Genomic DNA, 13,405 nt, shown 5'->3' on the forward strand with positions numbered 1-13,405 from the left:
ACTATGAGAGGCAAAATACTACAACAGGAAACTAACTACAGAAGACCAAAGTTTATATTTCTGGGCAGAACAAAGGCAGGGAATTAAATCTTTAAACATTTTTGCTGAGTGAACTTAAGACCAGGCCATGCGCCGGAGGACTATTAACTTTAAAAAAAGAGTTAGCTAAAAGTTGGTTAATATCTGCAGTTTCTTTTTGAGCAAATATACAGTAGTAGAAAATCAAGGATTCCATTCACTGCTCTGCATGAAATGAAAGTACTGTATTTTATAACACTAGTGTGATGTATTTTCTCAACAGTCAGTGTTAGGTATGTAGTAACTTTTGTACTTTATTTAGTTGTTTTCTGAGGACTCATCTGTGCCCAATTACATTAGCATAGTTCAAGCCCCATGTCCCCAAAACCCACCACATCTATCCTTAAATAGCCACCCACTTTGACTGACATTAATTCTGACGACAGGGAAGTGTGGTAACACCTTCATTTCTCCCCACTGTCTCCGTCAGGAAATCACAAAGGACAGAGTTTGCAGTGTCCCTGGTGAAAAAAAATTCCTTTATTCTGTCAGATTATAGTATCTGATAGGACTCGGTGCAGTATTTTGGCCTCACATGCCTGCCACACAGAAGAGAGCTGTCAGCTGCTGAGGAGAGCGGTGCAGATCATCACTCTGACTGATCCTGGGGCCCAGAGACTGTCATCTCCTGACTGTACAAGTCAACACAAATAAAAGTGAGGAAGCAGAAGCCATAATGGCTGGGAGAGATCCAGGCTCATTGTGGCCATTACTTTTATTCAAACCTTACAGATGACATGATGTGAAAAATGAGCCCATGTCTAGTCGGGTGCCCATTAGTGAGTGAGCACATTATCTCCCCTTTTTCACATTGAATCTCCTCCCTGCATGCAGTGGCAGATGCTCCTGAGGAGTCACTCACTTTTATGGGCTTTTGACTGCCGTATTCTTTTAAATACAGGGGTCTGCACTAGGCACAGATGACGTATGGTTGTCAGTGCTCTTTACCTCACTGACACATGCCTATAGTGGGGTTTTTTTCACCTTACAGCTTCTGTTTAAAAGAGAGGGGGACAGCTAACCTCTTCTCTCACAAAGCAGACGGGCATACATCAAAGTGATTATTACGGCGACGAGGGTAAGTTCTTGAGAAATCATTATTACCAGACAATTATAGAGCAATTTACTCATGTACAATCTGAAGGCAATCATGCCAGACGATTCTTAAAAAAAAAAAACCCTTCAAGAATGATACCAAATCCACAACCATATCCAGGAATTCCCTCTTATATAAACCAGATATTCTCCAAAATTAATTCCCTCATTTGGCAGAGCGTTCACTGAGACAGTGATAATGTTACACTACACTTACACATTTGTCCTTTGTTTTCGGACATCAGCTTTTATATCACCCCCTACAGACGACAAAAGGAAAGAGGTACACAAAGATGTAAACATTCAGATATTTGTTGACCATTCTATTTAGTCTGAATGTACTGAAGATTACTGAACAGACTAATGATGTCAAATGATGTGGTTAAGAACAATTTAAATAAATGCAATCTGGATCCACTGTCAGTACTTTTAACCACTGGTTGTTAATCAAATTACTAAAACACAAAAGTGCTTAAGAGAAACAGCTAATTTTAACGCTCATGCAGCAAAAATACTTCAGGCTGCAGCCCAATCTGTAATTAATGAGGCAAAACAAACTTGCATTTCCATTTTAACTTATAAGTTTGTTCACACTTTATCTAATTATGTCTGATGAATAAACAGTCTGACTTTAATTTAGCTTATTGCCAGCAATAAAAGTCTGACCTCTTCTGCGAATGACTAAACGGGCGCTCTAATTGGAAGTTTCTAAATAAAATAATAAAAATCTGCAAAGTGGGCTTTTAACAGTGACAAAATAAGGCACCAGTTCACTACTGTGTCTTATTCAGCAGTGTGGAACTCACCGAGGAAGCTGTGAGAGCGGGTTACACAATGGAACCAGCAGAGCTCAGAGGTTGTGGACACTGACGGGGAGTCTTGGCTTCTCTCAGGCATGAGAGTGAATCTGAGCCGCTTGGTTCAATCTAATCTCTGACAAGAAACAACAAGCCTTAGGGACGGCCCCGTGGTCCACCTCTGCACCGCACAACATCATAAGCAGCAAACTCAGGGGGGTTAAATCTACTGTAGCTGTCAGGGGAGAAATAGGTTTCCATTTTACAACTTCAGTGGCAGAGAGAGCCATGGAAACGCTCCTCTATTTCCTCCTCACTATTGCTCACTGGTTTGAATCTGTGTCCTCTCTCTTCTTCTCCTCCTGTCAGTTTTCCCTCACTACACACACTCATAGGGTGACTGCAGCCCATTACTGCCACGAGACAGCAGCACAGCAGAGAACAATGTCCTCCGTGATACCAGTCAATCCCCCAAAAATTCCATCTTCTGGGTCAGGTGTCGATGCAAGTATAAAATTTTAAAAATCAAATCTGATTTAACATGTTAAGATGAATCAAAGGGTCATGAAGTACCTGAGTGCAGTGCAGAGTACACTGTTCCTGCACTCAAAAAAAATAGAAGATTGTTAAATGTTCCCTACATTAAACTCATTGATGATAGCTTAGTGCTAAATATATAATGAAGGACTATAACTATGAATCCAATGCCACTGTATAACAGTTATGAGTTATTGGTAAAGCACGGTGGGATGTACACCATATGGGTCGCAAGGTGTATTTAAAGCGATGAAAAGAAATGTTCAGGCGTAGCCTCGCTCTGTTTTCCTGCCAACGCTCATCCAAATAAACCACGTTCTTCTGATTCCACCGACGATCTGGTGCATGATTGTGCTAATCGTCTGCCACACCTGATTTCCTGATTAATTTTCTCCACTCGTCTCGGGCAAATGTAGCGACAGCTTGTGTTCTGTTTGTTTTGAGTTGTCAAAAAGAAACCGAGGGCATGTATCAACGTGGAATAAATACTACTGCAAGATGTCACCAGCTGCACATGATATGATGAATTACAATCATATGTTAATCAGTCAGAGTCGCAGTAATGGGCTGTTTACACTGTGTTCGTCGCAAACCGTCTTGGACTGGTTTCTCACACACAGATACTTGAACAAGAGGAGTACAATCAGAATACTAATGAACAGTCAACTTCTTGCCCCCCCCACACACACACATCGCAGGAGCAAAGGATCAGCTAAAATGTAAAATTAATTGCACTGTTGATGCAATTATAATTACATTGTTTAAGTCTGGCTGAGAGTTTTCCTTCTTCAGTACTCTCTTTTTCTCAACAGATGAAAAATTCTCCATTTTGTAGTGTGTGTCTGTTGCGGACGGTTGGTCACAGATCAAACAGCAGTCAATCCAGCAACATGGTCAATACCTACGTTAAGTACCTTTTTATTTCCCCAGCCACCCTCAGTGTTGAGTCCTGCAGTTTGTCCAGCAAACCTACTAATGAATGAGATGGCTCTGCTGCTTTGCTATTGTTTTACTTGTTCATATTTGAGGAGAATGTGGAAGATCTGTGAAGTATTTGAAGTCATTGACACCGAGAGGAGAGTGCATACAGGGGCTGTGGTTTAATATCTGAAGACGGGTTTAAAGGATCAATATTGAGGTTTAAAGAGAAGCTTGTTTAATGTATTAATGATTCTCCATTATTATGTGGGGTCACTTTTTTCATAGACTTTCATTTAATGGAGATTTCACATATAAATATACTTTACATTTTTCAAATTCATTTTCAGAAAACATCGTTTAATCTAATCTTTGAACTTGATTTCTTCAGCAGTTACATACGTTTTTATTGGGGGATGGGGGTTAGCAAAATATACTTCTATTTATTATTTTTAGAACACTAGAAATCAACTCTTTCTGAGAATTTACAACCCTGACCCTGACATCATGAAAACAAAACAAAAATTCCCAGAGAGCACCGTAATGAGGTTGAAGCACAAAGCCTAACAAAACAACAACATAACACATTGGATGGCCTTGTTAACCACACAGCCTTCTTCAGTCGTTCACTCACTTATATAGCTATAAAAAGTAATATAAAGGCATATGAAGTTTTCTGGTCTAAGCAGACTTGATCACTATGAGGACTTTGTAAATCTCCCATGATAACGCCAATATACCCAAAGGATTTATTAAATAAGTGAAACTGCAAACAAAGGTAATATTTTTGGAATATTACAAATGACAATATAACTAAAGTAATTATGACAGTATATGAAAAATGTGGAGGAAGACTGCCGTCTCCAAATAAATGAGATTTGAGAGTAAAAAAAAAAAAAAAAAAAAAAAAATCACAGCCACAGACACACTTATAAACTATGCTACAACTAAATTGCTTCCACACACCATGGGCTCAATATGCGATTTAAAAGAGTCTGGTGGTGGCGGCAATATTCCTCTGATGTGGTGTTTAGTTTTAATAGGAACCGTCAGCTCAAATAATATGAGCTGACAAACACAGCAAGACAAACACAGTCAGTCTCTCTCTCTCTCTCTCTCTCTCTCTCTCTCTCCCCCTCCCTCCCTCTCTGGCAATGAAATATACACTATCAAATAGACCTGTAGCTTTTTGAATCCACTGTGTGGGTGAAAGTAAAGCGCAGAACAAACAGCATTCTGATATGGCTTTGAGGGTGATAACAGCGTCTCACAGGGTTGGAGAGAGCAGGCTTTGGGCTTGGTGCGAAAACACAACCTGTGATAGACATGATTCCCAGGCTTTAAAGAAGTTTACCTTTTAATAATAGCTCAGCGAGACCCTCCCAGTCGCCCGGCCCAGACTTTAACTGACAGCCGACTGCGGCTGGGGAGGCGTCCGTGTGTACTTTTAGGGTTTGGGGTGCGTTTTAGGGTTATGTGCGCATGCGTTTATCGTATCGAGTCGTGTGTGCACAGCCACACACACGCCTGTGCCCACTTGTAGCAGATTTCAATCAAGGATTTCAGGCATGCCCAAATACTCCTTCTCTTTTGGGCTGAGTTGTTTGAAGAAAATGAGTGGATTTAGGATCAAGAGCCTTTCTGGAGGAATTTAAGTCTGTTTGAGGATTATGACTTCTTCATCTTGTACAAAGCCTGCAGAGAGAGCTATATGTGAGCCCTTGGAGATTGGGCTTAGCGGTGTATTCCAGACAGTGATATAGAATTGATAAAACCCGAAAAAAGAACATCGCAGACGCGTGCATTCAAAATAAATGCCAGAGGTACAAAGTTTTGGTTTTTTTTAGTTTTCCTAGAGTTATACATATTTATGGTAACATCGTTTCTCAGTTTTTAGTATAAATATTATATGTAAAATCATACTATTATGTGTTTGTATATTACGATTTAACAGAGGGTTGTCAGGGGTTGAGACAAAAGTACAACTGTATTTATTCACTTAGGTATAATCATGTTACTCTGAATAAAATGTATGTATTTATTAACTGACTGTTGTCCACTAAATGCACTTCATGACAGACAAATTAGAGTTAGCTGGTAATCCTAATCTAATACTAATCTACTAACTCAATTGGCCGAGCTGTGTTTATGTCTGCTGGTCTGTAAACCTCTCTTCTTCCCACAAGTGAAGAACTAACAGGTACATTCTTAATCTCTAACAACCACAAAAGTTACAACACATGATTACAGTATTATTCAGATAATCGTTTTAATCCCTCACTTCTTACTTAGGTTTTAATGAACTTTAACTTTGAGTGCCATTACCGCCATCTACTGGTTCGAGTACTTTTTACTCAAGGTAATGTTCGAACATCTGAACTTGTTGCAGAAAGATTACAGAAAAAATTACAGATAGAGGGCAGCATCCCTGCAGCTGACAGCTCAGGAATACACACTCCACGGGCCATGTGAATCAGGATTCCAGAATTTTTTTTTTTTAAACATGTACACCTTTTTTCCCCCCTGAATTACTGACTCACGCCTGTCCCTTTCAGCCAGGGTTTCCTTCTCTGAACTTCACACACCCCGGCCAAAGCCACACCTCCTTCCATCTGACTTATGAATTACAATTAGCACACTAACGCGTCTCCTGCCAACTCTCGTCAACATCATCGGCTGAACCCCGCCTCCGCTGAGCGAGTTGTGGACGTGAAAGAATCGTCATTAGTCATAAAAGCTGAGAGGTGAGCTACAGCAGCCGCACCGGTGGCCTGGTGTGTTTTGTCTGCTGCTCAAATCTGTCATTATTTACTCTGTTTACACCATAACCTGGAAGCAAAACAGGAAATCAATAGAAAATGGGGACAAATCACTGTAAGTGCCAATATTTAAGACAGCTGAGATAAAGGGCTTCTGGGCCGCAATAGATTCTTTTCATTTACCTTAAGCTTATTGAGCAGTGGGTTCATCAATTCCTGATAAGACAACTACTCAGTTGTTGATAAAACTATTTAGTATCATTAGAACTCTAAACAAAACAAATGGAATCTATTAACAGTTAAGACCATGTCCCAGCAGTTACACTGCATAATTATACAACATATCCATGGTCTACCCACACTAACATACTGTAGGTACACAATAAATTAAATACTAAATTCTTTTTGTAAATCCTCCATTTGATTAAGCTTTTGAAAGAATTCTGTGTTCAGACTCCTGGCATCAGTGTAGGAGAGCCTTTAACCTTTTCTTAACTAATCTGAAATCTCCTGCCACGATTCACATGTATCACTAATAACTCAGTTGTTAAGACCACACGAGGGGATCACAAAAATAAATTAACTCCTGGAAATTCCACTACTACTGTGCTAAAGGGACATTACGTAATACATCATAATGACTTTAAATGGTTAACTTTGACATCCTTAACAAAGACACTGATCTCAGTGGCGTCTCATTAGAAGCAGCTTTGTTGAGATGGTTACTGTACCGCAGGTGTGTTTGAACGCTTCAAACAGAACCGACCGCTCCACCTCACACATTCATCTTTTGTTCGTGATTGAGAGTGAGCACAGTCACACATACAACAACAACAACAGCAGCACAGCCCCGACAGCCAGAGTTTGAGGCGAGGCAGTTCAGGGCAAAATGAAGCCTTGAACGAACAGGAAAGAGGAAGTAGCATCTCCTACAGACAGTCACAGCAGGGGCCAGACTAACTATAGCCACATCAATGACTAACTCTCACAGCAAGGCCACCTCCCTTCACTTTGAAAAGAAAATAAATTAAACAACAAAGAGGAACAGTGACATTCACTGCCTTTCAGTTTAATCGCAAAAATAAAAAAATAAAAAAATAACAACTGCTGGCTGAGTGTCCAGCGTCAGAGGGATCATCGACGCTGGGAGGCTCAGCAGCCAGTAGGACAACAATGACATGAAGAAGAACTGTGACGTAAAGATTTTGTTCCTGCACGACTGGGGATTGTCGTATATATGCGTTTACAGATGGAACAGAAAAAAAAAAAGGTTCCCTCATCTCCTGGCCTTAATGTGGTCATTCTAACACAAGAGGAGACGCATCTTTGTAGTTCCCGGATTATTACACCCACAATCAATAATGGAAAAATATATATATATATATACTGCAAAAGGCCTGAGTCGCAGTGCCTACATGCGGCATTGATAAATGATTTTGTGCCAGTTATGACAGCAAGGTGCATGCAGTGAAGAGAGTGGAAGGCCTTTTTAATAGTGCAAGGAGAGAATTAAATCAAACCCAGGAGGGCCTCCACTGGAAGGGAGAGACGCTGCATCTCTCCGCTCTAAATCACAGCTCTACTTAAGCATGGCCCTCTCTTTCCCCATTTTTCTACATTATCTCAGGAAACCTGTCACTGCTGTCTATGGGAAAGTTTACAAATCATGATTTATCAGAGAGCCGATCTCTAAACACCTGTGTGAGAAAATAAGCATCCCTAGCATTATTATTTATAGGCCAAAAAGTTTTTTTTTAAAGTCTACCTTTAGGTTAAGAAAGTATCTCATAGTACATATTTCTTTTACGGTGTAATCATATTTATATCTGGGGCAAAAATGTTTGATTAATGTCCTAAAACCAAAAGCAGAGGGGGGGGGTCTTGGGTATATGCACTTTAATAATTATTTTTCTTTGTGGCCTTTGTGGACCTGTGTAATTTCATAAGAAAAAACCAGTGTGACCATTTTAGGTCCCCTGTGTAAAACCGCACAATACACAGCTCCTTATTATCCCAGGGTGGGAAAGTAAAAAAAAAAAAAGTGTACTTAAAAAGGAGTGAACGTTTCCAAAGGTCAAAAATTAATCAAACTCATTACCTGTGGAGAAGAGAAGGATCCTGGTTGGCGCTAACTTCTTTAGCAGGTTTTTAGCATCCCCTTTTCTGTTCAAAGGCCTGGAGAATCCCAGAGGAGAAATCCACGACTCCTCACTTACATCTGGATAAGTGAATCATAATGTTCCTCCTGTGAGCTGCTGGAAACAATAACACATTAATTTTGTATAGAAAAAAATAAAAAATAAAATCAGACAACCAATATCCCTGCAAGCCAAACTGTGATTTAACAGAAATGTAATTATTTTAAACCTCAGCCTTTCAAGGACTCTCAACTACAACCCAGTTTCATAACCACTCGGTGCAGTTCAAATGGGCAAAGCACCAGCAGCTGGGGAGAGAAAAGCCTTCTTACTGGCCACTGAGGCCAGTTGCCGCCACTTTATCCAGTAAATACTACAGAGGAAAGCGTCAGAGTGAAAGCCTTATGAGGGGAAGAAGGGAATCCTGGGTAAATGGCCCTCATTCTGCTGTCATGAGTCAGATCCTAATGCAGAAGTTCCTCAGACAAAATCAAACGGTCAGACATGCAGGTCTGAAAATGCAGGGATTTCTGTGGAAGTGAGAGTGCTGGAATTTTACCACTGCAGTGGTTTTTCAGTTGTGCAGTGTTAAAATGAAAAAAAAAAAAAAATTATAGATAATCAATAGAAAAAAAAAAGAAAAGATTATAGATAATCAATGCAGACAATTTGTGCTGCATTTGCACATTTATGAAAAAAAATCAAATGTTTTAAGAGGTAAATTTACACATTGCTTAATCAGTGTTACTGTCAATTAATATCGATTTTATATTTAATATTATTCTTACAATTATCTAAATTAATATTCTTGCTTATATATTTATTTATATGTGCATTGATTGACTGTAATAAAAGGTTGAAAAGATGTATCCTAAAATAAAATATCCTAAAAAGCATCAACATGTATTAATGAATCGATGATAATGAGTCCCCAGTTCTCAGTTACTTTTATGGAATGCATTGATATTTACTGTTATTATATTATTAATATATTTATTAAAATATATGCTTTGGGTTATTTTGTCAAATAAACTTCATGCAAAATTATTCTAAATAATATATAGCATTTTGAGTGGGATGTTTATTTGCCAAGTAAATTATTTTTATTAATATAATTTTTAATATTTGGAAAAAATGGTAAAACTCTTAAAACGAATATTGGCCAGACAAAAAAAAAATCAGACTGGACCAAAAAGACGCTAAGGCTCTGAGGGAAGTCCAGGCTGTAAATGTGCACAATATTCCACATTATATAGATGTCATTTCAGAGTGCACTCGGAGTGACGCAGTGTCAAATCTGTGTGACAGATTTAGGTGAACGCTGGTGAAGGGAGCCTGCGTGGGGAGAGCGGCTTAGGGCTGAGTCAAACAGCTCTCACTACATCTCCAGCAGGCAGAAAGGAGCTGGGCTCACCACACACTGGCAGCCTGTCCGGCCCACCAACACTGACGGCCGAGCAATAACCTGTCACCCATGCCATCTTCTGACTACATTCACACATGACTCTCCATGTCAGCTTTCCAGGCCTGTGTTACAAGACATTCCCTTTGCCCGACAGAATTTACAATAACATGGGACAAAAGATCCACCTCAAAAATCTTTTCTCAATGAGAAATATGTGAAATCCAGGTAAAAAAATGTAATAAATAAATGAAACCTTCATATTTTAACATGTAAAATCATTTGAGGACTGGTTAATTCTCTGAGAACAGATATTGTAAATATATAACACTGTCTGTGGCCAGTGAACTTTAGGTCTAAGATGAAGATTTCTCTCCTTCATTTTCAACGCAATGTCTCCCTCTTTTGGTAGATATAACGTGAAAGCAGGAAACAGCAAATAAGTCGAATAACTTTGGTGCAACACCAAATTCAATCAATAATGTTTGCTGAAGTGAATTAAAATAGTAATTGTTTAAAATGTGTTTTGTTTCTGAAGATCAAAACAAGAGCAGACAAAACACCTACAATATTATTTAAATTTACTGGTAGTCTTTGCAAACATTAACTATATTTGTTTAATTGTTTCCATAGCCGGCTAGATATTTTCATTTGTATTGAACTCGGGCTTTTTTTTTCTTGCATCTGATTACAAAAACTAGGAAGTGATATTTCGCTCAAAGCTTATCTATGGATTTTTGAGGCTATTGTGACATCTAGTGGACACAATGGGGATTGCTTCAACAAGACAAGCAATGGATACGTTAAAAATAATTTAATCTTTTTGTTTTTACATAACAAAAGTTAAGGGTATAAAAGCGATTGAATATGTTAATTGTACTTTGAAGATACACACTAAACGATACAATTGCAGTCAACAGCAGGTGCCGGCTAAACGATATCTGTAGTTTATCTCAAATCTTTTGTGTTTTTGGAAGTGTATTTTTAATGTTTAAAAATACCCAAATCTTGTGTGTGGCGACAACTAGATTTATTTAGTAAAAGACCACACAGTGAGATGGAGTTAATGCAAACCTACAAAAGAACGAAGTTCAAATGTACTTTGTACGTTCGAAGGTTCCAGACGTGAACGGTGGTTTCAAAAGCTTTGACTGAGCAAACGTTATGTCAACCCATGTGAAGCTAACTAACGTTTTGACTTTAATTCGTTCACTTCCATACCTGCGGCGTAATGATAACTTACATAAGCAATTGGCCCTAAAAACATTTATGTCAAAAAGCTTACCGTTTTATTTACTCATGTTTCACGACACACAGGTGACGTCGGACATGTTGCTATCTTAAACTTCACCGGAAGTGACACACTGTCAATCACTTGGGAAAGTCTTACGATGTTTTTGTTTATTTCTAGAACAAGTGTTAGCAAGCTCTATATTTATTTTGGTTAATTTTTTTCTTTACTTTTTCATAATTGGGATATTTAAATGTCGTTTAGTCATTCATGTGCAGGTGTTCTAATTATTTCTGCCCTTTAGCAGTGTCTGAAGAAAGTTGTAACCTATTTGTTTAAGCCCAAAGTTATTTACCCTATTTCTACATTTTATTTTCGTTTTTATATTTTGTAAAAAAAAAGTTAAATTCCAATTGCTCTATGTTTAGCTACATTAGTTTAGTTATTATTGAATCAAGATACTTTGGCTAACTTTGTACTTATATTATTCTATCTCATGAATATATTTTTGTTGTTCAGTTTGTTCATATCACATTTTATTTACAAAACTTAAGCCCCAGAACATCTAACTCTCAGTACACATAATAATGAAATATCAGATGCCAGAAAAAAAAAATCCATACAAATTATATCATACAGGGCCATATTATCTGACACTGGACATGTGCTTGAACCCTTAATTAGCCATAGTGTATGTAAGTGTGCAAAAATAAACTGTCTCTTTGTTTGGTGTCCTCTGATGAGGTGAAAAACTGTCCTAGTTGTGACCTACCTTTGCCCTGGGACTGCTGGGATTGCCTCTGGTATTCCCTTGTTACCCTGAAAAGGTAGTAGAAGATTACCAAACTAATAAATTATTATAAACACGACATTTGGCCTCCGCTTACTTTAAATAATAAAGGAATCCCATTAAATACCTGTCTCTAACAGTATATTTCCTACTTAGGAGTCCATTCTAGCTGAGCCCTGCTAAAAACTATTCTGTGAGATGATTCATTAAAAGTCAAACTGAGTTTTCTCGGCTCCTTTCACACTCCAAAATATGTGCATTCAAACTAAATGACATGTCAGTGAGAGAAAATGTGATTGATGCCAATTTTCAAGAAAACACGTAAAGTCCTGGTGATTGATGCCAATTTTCAAGAAAACAAGTCCTCTCAAACTAAATCACCTGCCTCAGTTTTTTCCCTTTGCTACTTATTTAGCATTAGCTTAGGTTGGAACTAGCGCTTACTACTTACTACTTCCAGCACTATTTTAGCTGCCAAACTAACCCTAACCTACATGTCAGGTGCGTCACTACAGGAGGAAATATACTGCACAGCGTCAGCATTTTGCATTTAACAGATATTTCAGCTACAAAAGCACAAACCTGTGGTGTCATCACGGAGGTTAGCATGAACTGTGTTGTTTTTGTCACATTGTCTCCACCTGCTGGATTGCATACACAAAAAGGACATGGCGATAATTAAGGTACTAACGGGATGGTGTTGTAAACAAAGAAACTCTGTCTGACTTTCTAAGCCGACTGAGCTCCAGTACAGCTATCTCTTCAAATGTCCATAGGCCATCAACTCTGTAAGGAGAGCATCAAATCCTGGAGCTCGGATCCTACAGCAGCTGCAGTGCTGTGTGTTTTTGCTAACAAGCCTTTTTGACAGCTGTCAAAAAAAGAGCAGGCTGAGTTTCTAAAATAGAAATGGACAAAGAAAAAAATATATTTTTGTTATAGTGACTTTGACAGGAGGCAATCAAAATGTTAAGAAATGCCAGAATCCTGTCATGAATTTAGCCAGAGTACAGGGATATGGTAAACTTTCTTAGATAAAGTTTAAAAGAGTATAAAAAGTAGTTTATATATACTGTATGTATATATATATAATATATTAGTATTATAATTTAATATAGTTTGTTTACAGGGCCGATAATAAAAACAGAAAGCAAAAAATGAAAAAGATTAAACATTAGAATGGACAGTAGATATAAAGGCTTAGGAGAAATTGGAAGCTTCAAAAATAGTTCTTTAGATTTGCACGATTGACTTTTAATGAGCTTTTAAAAGAGACAGTTAACTTGTGCAAAGCCTACATTGATTATGGCCAGTGAAGGCAACACACAGTTCCTGCCTATATACCCAGTATGAACAGTCACAATGTTCCTGGAACGACCGCATCCTGGTCAGAAGATGGAGGATTCAGTCATCGGATAGCAACATCAATAAACATGCCCTAGGGATGATTGAAAATGCCCCCTGGCACAAAAGCCTGAGGCAAAAGATATTACCACTTTACTCGTTTCTGACTTGATGGAATCAAGAATGGGCAACCTGCAGGATTTCTTATTCTTAAAGACATTTTATTTAGATTTTAAATTTGTCTTCAGTAAGATATGAGTCTCCACAGTTTTAGAAAAAGCTCTCAACCAAGTGATTTTTGTTTGTTTTGTTTTTT

The 13,405-nt window shown here is 38.2% G+C and overlaps 1 long non-coding RNA gene across 2 annotated transcripts in view; it reads right to left on the bottom strand.

Moving 5' to 3' along the window:
* LOC103392182 (uncharacterized) overlaps window positions 1-11,541 on the bottom strand; it is a 152,439-nt gene extending 140,898 nt beyond the window's left edge. For both annotated transcript variants that reach the window (XR_003052119.1, XR_522873.3), the window contains exons 1-2: window positions 11,010-11,541; window positions 8,283-8,436 (exon numbers count right to left, since the gene is read on the bottom strand). This is a non-coding gene — a long non-coding RNA (uncharacterized LOC103392182). The remainder of the gene's footprint in view (window positions 1-8,282; window positions 8,437-11,009) is intronic.
* Between the last annotated feature and the right edge of the window lie 1,864 nt (window positions 11,542-13,405).

Source organism: Cynoglossus semilaevis, chromosome 16, assembly GCF_000523025.1.
Source record: "Cynoglossus semilaevis isolate Cse_v1.0 chromosome 16, Cse_v1.0, whole genome shotgun sequence".
Classification (NCBI taxonomy): Eukaryota; Metazoa; Chordata; class Actinopteri; order Pleuronectiformes; family Cynoglossidae; genus Cynoglossus; species Cynoglossus semilaevis.